The following is a 10,774-nucleotide window of genomic DNA, read 5'->3' as shown; positions in this document are numbered from 1 at the left end:
GTTTGCTGGGGCTGGGGGAGCAGTATGGAGGTTAAACAGCACTGCTGTATGTAAACACAAGAGGAAAAAAATATGTCTTTGCAGTATTGTGTATTACTGCATGCTTTGTAACGATGATGGGATTTTCCCACCACCCTTTTCTGACACAGCTATGTGCAGGGCTGCTGGTCCTGGTGCCTACCCTGATATGTCATTTTATATCAAAGCAAGAGGCAGCAGGGTAAGAAATGTTTGCCTTCCTTTTAAGAGCACCTGCAGTGAGAAAACATTGAGACATCTGCTCCTTGCAATCCATTTGCACCCCCTTGGATGTGCTAGCATTCCCCAAACCTGCTGGCATGCCACCCAAACCTTGCTGCGGTGCAGCAACATAAAAGATGGTGTTATATGTTATGAACAAGCTAAGATACAGTCATCTGAAGGAAAATTTAATGAGGATTCAGTGATGGGAAGGGCTTGCCCTGGTAATTATACATAGACTTGTTGTACCTTTGCTACCACTGGTTATAGTGTGGCAGGGCACATCTATGCTCTATTCTCACAAAATCCAAAAATGCTGAGGCTATTTAATTGTTCTGAAAATGTTTCCTGCAGTTCTTAGTTTGGAAGAAAAGGTGTTGATGTTACAAACTGCGTCTTTGTAGGAAAAGAAATGAAATTCATTACATATTGAAACCCCACAGCTAAGGAACCTGGTGCTGATTCTACGTGCCTTTCCAATGCCTCTCCCAGGTACCTGTTTTTTAGCAGTGTCATAAAAGCCCTTGTCAGACAGTCATAATACACTTCAGAAAGAAGGCAGAGAGCCTGTAGGATCATCCTCTCTGCTGCTCTTGTCTACCTCCCCATGCTATCACCAGCTCCTCTCCAGGCAACGAGGTTGATCATCTCGATGACCCCATCCCCCTCAGCTAAGACTGGAGCCATTCCAGCAAGGCATGAAGAGTTGAGATCTCCTTGTCAAAGAGTTAGGCATTAAATGAGCTAACAGAGGGTAAACATAGTGTTTACATTGGCCTTTCACAGTGTGTATTTTAAGGGTGAACACTCTATTACAAGAGCTGGAAATGGTGCTGATGCAGTGGATCAGTGTGTCCAAGGAACATAGTGGTTTCTCTGTGCATTCTCTGGACGTAAGCCTTCAAGCAACTACGTAGAATTGAATCTGTCCTTTGCAAGTGGAACCTCCTTACCTCAGCATCAAACTGTGAGCATATAAACAAGGCTGAAGCATCCTAGCAGCCACTGAAACATGATTACTTATCCAGAAAAGTACCTACCTAGCCCCAGCACTGTGCACAGGAGTGAGAGACAGTAATAGTGCCAAATGTGAAATGGGTTCGTGGACGATGAGAAAAAAACAACAACAGAGAAACCTGGAAATGTAGTGCACCTCCAACTCTAGTTTAAAATTAAATGCAAGCTTTGTCTTTTTTAACCTAAACACCTCATCTGCTTCTGAGTCTTTAAGTGGGATTTATTCTCTGTGTTATTTATTTGTAACTTGCTTTCTTTGTTAGAACTCTAAGCTTAATTTTTAGCTCTGAGCAGTTTTAAGTGAAAACTGGTTAAACTCAAAGCTTGTATTAAAAGTTCAAAAAAATCCATAGTGTATCATATTAAATATTAACTCAATTTGTAGACATTCAGTCTTAAGGAGCTCATCCATCAGGAAAATAGGTAAATGTGACTTCTCTCACAGGTGTGATCAGAAACCAACAGTCCTGTTGGTGTTACTGCTCTAAAGAGATATGGTATAAGAAGAGCATTAGGTGATGCAAGTGCCTTTCTGCCTGCAGAAGCTTTCTGTACAGGCTGTCCTTCCCTTCTGCCTGGATGGGCACTAAACCAAAATATGCTGTGCACCCCCTTATGCTACCTGCATTGCTGTGTTGGCTTCTGTTTCCAGCAAGGGGGAAATCTTGGCTGCCCTATTCTGCAGCTGGATTCGCTTCCTCTGATCCCATTCATCTGCAACTGGGATTGTTCTCTAAAAGGACACAGGCAGCAATCACAGGTTCATCAGGCTGGTCTCACAGCATGGACGTGGCATTGTGCTCATCAAACTGCTCGGGCTGAGGAAAGCAGGTAGGTGCCGGGGGCAGAGGGTTTGCTCTGATGCCTGTTAGCAGTGCTCAGTAGTCTTTCTGGGTGGCTTAAAAGCCATTACTTGAGCAGGCAGCATTGGTGAGCTTTGCCTTTTTGCCTCCACCTGCTTCCTGTGCCAGAGAGGGAGATGGGTGGTGAGCGCAGGCTGTGCTCCAAGCACGGTGCAGCTGCAGGTAGTCTTCTCCAACAGGGAGATCCTGTGGTGAGTGTTTAATTCCTGTTTCTGGAAGAGCTGGCTGGAAAGCAATAATTCTGTTTCGATGGGGGAAAAAAAAAATAAGCCTATGCTTTGGTATCTGATTTGACAGAGGCTTTGCAGTGCAGGCAGGCTCCTCTACCTGATTTTCACAAACTCTACAGCAGCTTCCTGAACACAGATGTACTCACTGGGACAGGAGTCTCTTATCTCTGTGTTCAGTGTGAGTTCTCTTCTCCACCAGATCATTCCTGTTACAGTGGAGATCTGGCCTGTTTCCTTTGCATTGGGCACATGGGGTAGAAGCTCAGTTTGCCCCTACTGTGGCAAATGTATTTTTTATCTCTGAGAAATTTTGCCAGGGTTTCCAATTTGTGCTGATGTCCAACCAAAAAGAGAGGTTAGAGAAGAATAAAAGGAAAATATTTTATTAACACAGTTCATAACTGAAATCAGAATAGGAACTAGCCTGAACAAAAAGCTCTTTGAAATCTGTTCAGGCCTAACATAGCAGAAGCTGTGGAAGGCTCTCAAGCACTGTTATCTCACAAAACCAATCGCAGGCATATCTAAATGGTTCTGGACTCAGAAAAAGTCGGACTTGCTTTTTAACCAGCTCTCAGAGGTTAAATACATCTTTCTCATAAAGATCTTTATTTACAGAACTCAGGCAAATCCGTTTTCATTCTACGCAGGCTAGAAAATGTATTAAAAGGAAGTTTTAGCCAGATGCTTTTTGATTAACAAAAGCCTAATTGGAACTGTTTTATATAATTGATTGTAACTGCACGAATGTTAAAGGAACGTGATTGTGCGTTAAAAGCCCCTGCTCCTGGTTTCTGCCAAGCATGGGAAGCATGAATCTGAGGTTAGCTGGTTAAATAAGCTATTTATCCCCACCTGCAGCCAGTGTCCATTAGATGCACTGCAGCGTGTGTCCTTGGTCTCTGAGAGGTATCTCCTGGAGCTTGTTTCTAGCCATCTGCAGGGTCTGACCCCAAGCATGCAAAGAAATAGTGATTGGAGGCAATAGGCTGGGACTGCCTGGAGCTGGTAATCCAGGGCTGTGACCATGGGCAGCCAGGGCAGGGCTGTGCTGCAGTGAGAGCCTTTTGATGCTGTCACTGATTTAGGGGCTGAGCAATAGAGCCGGCCATTTGTTTGCTCAGAAAGTCACAGCTAATGAACTCTCACAGCTTTAGCCTTTTCCACCTATCATGTAACCTACCAACCTGCTCTTCTACCTTCTCTTTTCCCCTTCTCTTAGGAAAACAAATATCCCCAGTGCAAAAAAAAGAGAAACCAGGCCAAGCTCACCCTGCTTGCACCCCTCACCTGAGGGGTTCTCTTGCCACACCTGCTTCACGGTCCTGCTTCTGCCTCCTCTGAAAGCAGAGTGATGCTCACTATTAATGAAAACACTTCTAAGATTAGATACATTCAGAAAATTAACGTGGTAAGCTCCTGAAATTTGTCTGAAATTATGACAACTTCCTGATAGAAATTCTCCTGCGAGAGAAAAGAGACAAATATTTTGAAAGGCTCACAAGTTAATGCGATGATAAATGCTGGGATCCTACTTTTCAGGCTGTTCTGCTTTCCCTGCCTTGGGGCTTCACTAAGCTCCACTCCCAGCAGAGGCAGCAGCTGCTGGTGGCAGGGGAGAGCTCCCGTGGCATTATTTATGGCAGCTCTCTGAGCAAGGACAATGATGGACGGTGTGTCATCCTGCACAGCTGTGAGTTTGCAGCACAGAGACAAGACTTAACAGTGCAATCCTCATTTTTGGTCTGACACAGAGCTAGAGAAAGGTAAGCTGGCTGGGTAAAAGCAAGAGCCTGTTAATGCCCTCCTTTGCCCTCAGCAAATTTCCTTTTATTTCCTTGAATTGGAAAATTAGGGTTGGGAACATCACCCCTCCCTCTTTTGGGAGAGGAAGACAGACAACTTCTTGAGAAAAGCAGGGCTGGTCCTGATTCTCCCTCTACACTTATGAGACTTTGTATATGGCTCTTTCATGCCTCTGCTCCACCACTCTGCTTCTGGCTGCTATGGACTCTGGAGACAGACCCTCTGAAGGGACCTGCTTGCCACCAAACCTGCCCTGCACTCGATATAAGTAGCATACAGCAGTGCCACAGCAGCCGGTGCATCAGAGGCTCTCAGATGAGCTTCTGTGTGGGAAGAAAGGAGCTGGCTTCTCTGTGCTATCAAAGAAGCTGCAGAATTGACCTTGTGCCCTTGATCTTGAAGGAGATATGCATAGATATCTGAAAAACCTCACTGGCTTACAGAAATTGAATCTCAGTGCCAAGTCACTTGGTTTTGACCTACGCTATAAAATTGTTAAATTCCCTACAAAGCTATCAGTTCACTTCAGAGGACTGTTGATAGAATACACCTGGGAATGCAGCACACTTCATTTCTGCAGTTATTTGTTTTAGCCACAGCTCATCTGGCACCAAACATAGGAAAGCACTGGGTACAGCTTTGTAGTGCTGTGCAGATAAGGCTGGCAGTGCATTCCGTCAGCAGCCATGAGCTATGGCAGGCTGCACAACCAAACCCAGCCTAGCAACATGCACAGGAGGATGCATCCATAGGAGGATGCTGTGGGGGCTGTTTGCTGAGAGGGAAGGCAGGATTCCTCCTGCAAGTCTGAATGGCAGACAGTGCACACCTACAAGGGGAACTGGTCATTTTGTGAAGGAATGGGCAGCAGCTACAGTAATGGCACGTACCCATGCCCATCATCCAGTCTGAATGACTGTGAAAGATTTTTGCTTCTCTTGAAATTGCAGAGTTGGTTGGTCAAGATATTAAACATTTGTAGGCTATATGTTATGTGACTGTCATTGTCATGTTGAATGCTTCTTATATGAGGGCAGATAGTAATAAACTGGTATGGGTATGAATCCCAAAGACTGAGAAAGAATGAGAGGCTCTAAGACTGCAAAACTAAATGCTGAAATTATGTTACTTTTAAGAACAGGATTTAAGAAAGTTACTCAGTTTAGCTACAAGGACTTTGATAATCGTGAAAAATATATGTCAAAAAGAAGGCAAGATTACTCATTTAAATCACTAAATCTTGACACAGTGTAAAGTGCTCTAAAAGCATGGAGGCATCTTATTTATATATATTATATATATATATATAATATTATATTACATATATATTAGCCTGTGCTATTGCTCTGTTAAGAATCTGATTTTTTTTTAATATTCAATTTAAAAATTAAGGTTGAGTTTTCTGTCCTTGAATTTTTTCCTGCTTACATGACTTGCAACTTTTGTGCATTTGCTGTTGAAGTTAATTGTTGGCCACTGAAATAATAGATGTATGGAGCATTTGAGTGAAGTTTTCTTGCAGGAAGCCAAATCTTAAGTTCTTCATAGATTCATTTATTATTTTATGCAAACGTACAACTTTAATCTTCAGACTACGTAAGCAATGCGTACTTCTTTGTAAGGGTGTGTGCTTGATTTCATCCTAAGTGAACTTAGTTATTTGGACAGGTTTGGGGGTAGTCAGTGTGAATTTTTCATTCTATACTCTTCCTTGCAGCTGATGTTTTTCAGATTTGTTGAAGCTTTGCTGATCTGTGAAATGCTTCTGACTGAAAGCCCTGACGTGGGAAGGGTTTTCGCATATCTTATGTGACGGATGCACTTTGAATATTAGTACTTTTCCGTATCTTAATCTATGGAAAAGTCTCAGATCTGGATGGATTAGTCACAAAGAAAAGCAGTTATTTCCTGGTGCTTTGGTCTGGGCTGAAGTTTCTGACAAGCAACAGCTTTGCAAGTGGCCTTGCTGTGAGTATAATTTGCCCATGAACTCTTTCTGCACTGAACAGCCTGTATGAATAATGTTGGCCTACATTTGAAGGGAAAAATAGGTTCAAAGTGAAATGTAAAGCTTCAGATCTTGCTCATTCCTTCTCCCTGCTCCCTCCAGAAGCAAAGGTCTTGGTAGGCCATGAGTTTGTCTCCAGAAAAGGATCTTCTGTGAAAGACTTGCTTGAGAGAAGAGATCAGATTCATGAGTGCTATTCTTGGAGCATTAATATAACACATGGGATTCCTTAAACTACTTCACTTTCTCTGTTCAAAGGATCACTTGGCATCGGTTCTCCTTGGTATAACATTAACTGATCTTACAGTTTGATCATGTAAAAATGCACATTTCAAACCCAAACAATTGGGAATGGATATGGAAAGCTCTCACTGCTATAGCTAAGCAGCTGGGAGTTAAGAGCCTTTTGAGATATTCTGAAATGTCAAGATTCAGACATAAAATATATTGCTGTGATTTGATTTTCAGACTCTTTATTTATCTGTCTAGTTTTTTGGTTGTCTCAACATCTCTGTTCACCTTGGAGATAGCTTTAAACTCTTGATCTGTGTTCTTTTATAATCCAAATGATTATATTTAAATCAAGCTGTGTATATCGCTCATTTAAACACTCTCTAAAAGAAAATTTCAAGTTTCTGGTTTTTGTTTTCAAGGGCTCAAAAAAAGTGAACAAATAGCTACAGAAACTGAAAATAATCAGTTATTCATTAGTTTAGTTATGTAAAGACCAAATGAATGTCCAATATTCAAGTGCTATCTGGGTATCTTACCTTAAAAACAGGCTGTTCGAGAGTCAGTTAACAGGACTTGGTATGACTGATATGTATTCTGCTTCTAAAAATGTGAACAGAGGTAGTTTGTATAAGACTGAGGCTTTGCACTGCCTGAAGCATGACTCCAAGCAATGATGATCATTTCCAGATTCTCTCGCTGAAAAGAAAGATCTTTGCTTGCACCCAGTAACCCAAATATCACAGTGTACTGAAGGATGATGCTGACATTTTCAAAGACCACCTAAGGTGTTCACTTTCCAACTGCAGGTATGCCCCAGGTCTTTGCGGGATTTACTGCCTTTTCCTTTTGAGCTCTCCTGAGTCTTTTAGGCTTGCTTTCTTTTTGCTTGTTATCAAGTCTCTGAAGCCCAACTTCAATATTGACAAAGATCATGTTGTCATAGCTGTAATGAGTGCTTGTCTTTTAAAGGTAGCATAACCATATAGAAAACGTAAAAAATGAAGTTCACTAGTCATTACCTCTCTTCAGATTAATCATGTTAGTCATTTGATTTCATATTTAGTTGCTTTTCAGCTGAAGATGAGGCTTGCGTATTCGATCAGCAGCAGGTTAAATTCAGCAAGTGCCTCTTTTCTTTATCCTTCTTCATAGAATCATAGGATAGCTCAGGTTGGAAAAGGCCTTCAAGATCATCAAGTCCAATCACAATCTAAGCATACTACCTAACGCTGCCTTCTGCTAAATCATGTCCCTGAGCACCGCATCCAAATGGTTTTTAAACGCATCCAGGGATGGTGGTTCAACCATCTCCTTGGGAAGCCTATTCCAGTCTCTGTTCTTGTAGGACAATAAACAAGTGGTCCAAACAGAAGTATTAGTCCTTATTTGATCCAATTTGTCCACCAAAAAAAAAAAAAAAGTCTATAAAAGATAAACATCTTAATATTTTCTTTTCATTATTTCTAAATAAAGAACTGGTGACTGAAAGGGCAATTTCCAAGCTTTCTGTTTTTGGCTAATCCAGCTAACCTGTACTGATTTGTACACAGAAGAATGTCATTTGCATGGCAGCCTACCCTGAAAAGCAGTGTTCCTCAGAGTTCTTCCTGTTGGTCTCAGCTGTCTGCAAGTTGTTGGTGAAACTTTTACCAACTTCAGATGTTAAGGTCTCCTAATTTGGTGTGAAACTGTCAGTTATGCCACTTCTGGGAAAAAAAAAAAAAAGTAGAAAAAAAATTACTGGTCTGCTTATATCCAGTTAGAGACCTGTGAGTCAAGTCTTCAGATTGTATGTATGTAATTGTATGGTCCCCTTATAGTCAAAATGTCACTTACAGCAGCCTTCCATTTTGTAGAAGCAGTATGATAGGGAACAGATTAAAGAAAGTGTAATTTTAGGATGTACCATGATCTCTGTGCTCTGGTAATTGCACACGGTGGCAGCTGACCTTTGTGTTTTAGGAATGACTTTGTAAGAGGGACTGCTTGCAAGTTGGCATTTCCTGGTGTAAATGGAGGAAAGGAGGCAGAGAACTGTCACAAGGAGCCTGCTGATGCCTGCTTTGCTTCTCTGCAGGAGCCATGAATTGCCCTATCCAACCCTACGCTCAATTGGATGCACTTACTGTTGGTCTGTGGTAGTGAAAGCAAGAAGAAAATTAAGCCCCAGGCATTCACGTGGCTTATGAAATATATCATCTCCATAAAGCTTAATATCTGTCATTTTTCAAGTAATTTAGCAAATGATCTAGAACAGGACTGGGATACAGGTAATGTGCAGGAAGCAGTATACCTTGAAAGTACATTTCTTTGTTTTAATAAGGTTGGCAGCATACCGTGACTTGCTGTAATGAATTAATTTGGTGTTTACCGTAATAGCTTTAAGCTTAATTGAACTCATATTTGTGTGTCTGTCTGTAGGTGTTTGCTTGTCATTTAGGATTTATAAATAGGTGCTAAAACTTCTATTGCTGCTTTATCCCAAGCAGGAAGTGTACAAAAGGTCCACATGGTAAAAGCTCATCTCAGATTTTTTTCATAATTAAGTTAATAATAATTAAAGTTTCTGAATTGTTAGTATTCAACAATGCCACGTGACCTGAGTAAAACTGTTGTAGTGAACTCCTTAAGTTCCAGCACAACTGCCTAATAAATATAATTCAAATCTCTTTTCTTGTTACTGCAGGTACTGTTTCACTTCAGCATTTCATATTTGGGAGACTGTTCAGGTTTAACAGATTTAAGTAGCAACAAGTTCACTAATTTGAACCAAGTAATACTAATTTATGGGATCCAAGTCATGAGTGCTGTGTATTCTGAAGTAATGGTTTATTGCTGAGCAAAACCAGAAGGTCATCTGCTTTCTCTCTTCAAATTATTTGACATGTAAATCCTCAGTGCTGAAGAGCAGGTCTGTTTTGCCACAGCTTCTTCTGTTGTAGCTGGAAGGGGAGATGTTTTTCCTGGCTTCTTTGGGGGTTGAAAGTGGCTAACTGCTCTCTCTTGTGGGGTGCAGTTCAGTGGGGTTTTGATCTGCTTGGAGTCCATGCCAGAAATAAGTTTCACAGCTGGGCCCAAGGGCACTCTTTTGGTGGGCTTAGTTGTGGGAATGGCAGTTGAGGGAGCACAGCTTCATCTGAGCTGGCAGCCCAAGCTGCATTTGGCCAGTGTGAAAAACTTCCTCTTGTGCAGCCTATGATTGGCAGCTCAACAACACATTGGCTTAAAAATAAAATGAAATCACAGCAAAATGGGAAACAGACTCTTCAAAAGTAGCATTTCCAAAGGGATGTGGACAAGCTTGACAAGTGGGCCTGTGTGAACCTTATGAAGTTTAACAAGACCAAGTGTTGCACTTGTGTCATGGCAATCCTGGTTTTCTACAGACTGGGAGAAGAACCGAGTGCAGGCTTGTGGAGAAGGACTTGGGGGTCCTGGTGGACAAAAGCCAGGATGAGCCAGGAGCATGAGCTTGCAGTCAGGATGGCCAACTGTATCCTGGCCTGCATCAAAAGAAGGGTGACCAGCATGGTGGGGGGGGAGGGATTCTTTTCTCTGCCTTCATGAGGCCCCATTTGGAGTACTCCACCCAGTTCTGGGGCTCCCAGCACAGGAAAAACATGGTTCTGTTAGAGTAATGGGTCCAGAGGGGGGGGGGCATAAAGATGATTAGAGAACTGGAGCATTTCTCCTATGATGAAGGGTTGAGGGAGCTGGACATGTTTAACTTGGAGAAGAGAAGGCTCTGGGAAGACCTCATTGTGGCTTCCAGTACTTAAAAGGAACTTATAATCAGGAGGGAATTTTTACATGGCCTGATAGTGACAGGACAAGAGGGGATGGCTTTAAAGAGAAAGAGGAGAGTTTTAGACTGGATGCTAGGAAGAAATTTTCATTGTTATGATGTTGAGATCCTGGCACAGGCTGTCCAGAGAGGTGGATGCTTCTGATCTCTGGAAGTGCTCAAGACCAGGTTGGATTGGGCACTGGGCAGCCTGATCTGGTGGTTGGCAACCCTGCCCATGGCAGGGGTATTGGAACTAGATTATCTTTAAGATCCCTCCCAATTCAAGCAATTCTATGATTATGTGATTCTTATCTACTGAAGACCTATCATCAACACAATAGCAATGACCTCTGCCTCAAGGTGTTTTGTTCCTCTTGCATTCTCTATCTTGCATGCTTTCCTAGCATCACCTCAGCCTGCCTGGGGGTGGGCACAGATACTACTCCCCTGCTTTCTTCCTCAGACATCTACTTCTTCACTATGCCTTTTCACACCTGCTCCATCTCTGGACTGTGGTGATTTGGCACCCTTTGAAAGGTGTAGGAATGGCTAATTGGGTAGTGCAGCTGAGGCCAGGCAAACAGGTATT

General features: G+C 42.3%; 1 protein-coding gene across 2 annotated transcripts in view; it reads left to right on the top strand.

The window, feature by feature from the left end:
• The window catches only part of GRID2 (glutamate ionotropic receptor delta type subunit 2), a 685,769-nt gene that overhangs the window by 664,418 nt on the left and 10,577 nt on the right, over window positions 1-10,774 (top strand). The window lies entirely within an intron of this gene.

Source organism: Centrocercus urophasianus, unplaced genomic scaffold (genome assembly GCF_019232065.1).
Source record: "Centrocercus urophasianus isolate 14NV4802_14NV808 unplaced genomic scaffold, USGS_Curo_1.0 seq_13, whole genome shotgun sequence".
Taxonomy (NCBI): domain Eukaryota; kingdom Metazoa; phylum Chordata; class Aves; order Galliformes; family Phasianidae; genus Centrocercus; species Centrocercus urophasianus.
The sequence above is the reverse complement of the archived record's forward strand: the minus strand, read 5'-3'. Positions and strand labels throughout refer to the sequence as shown.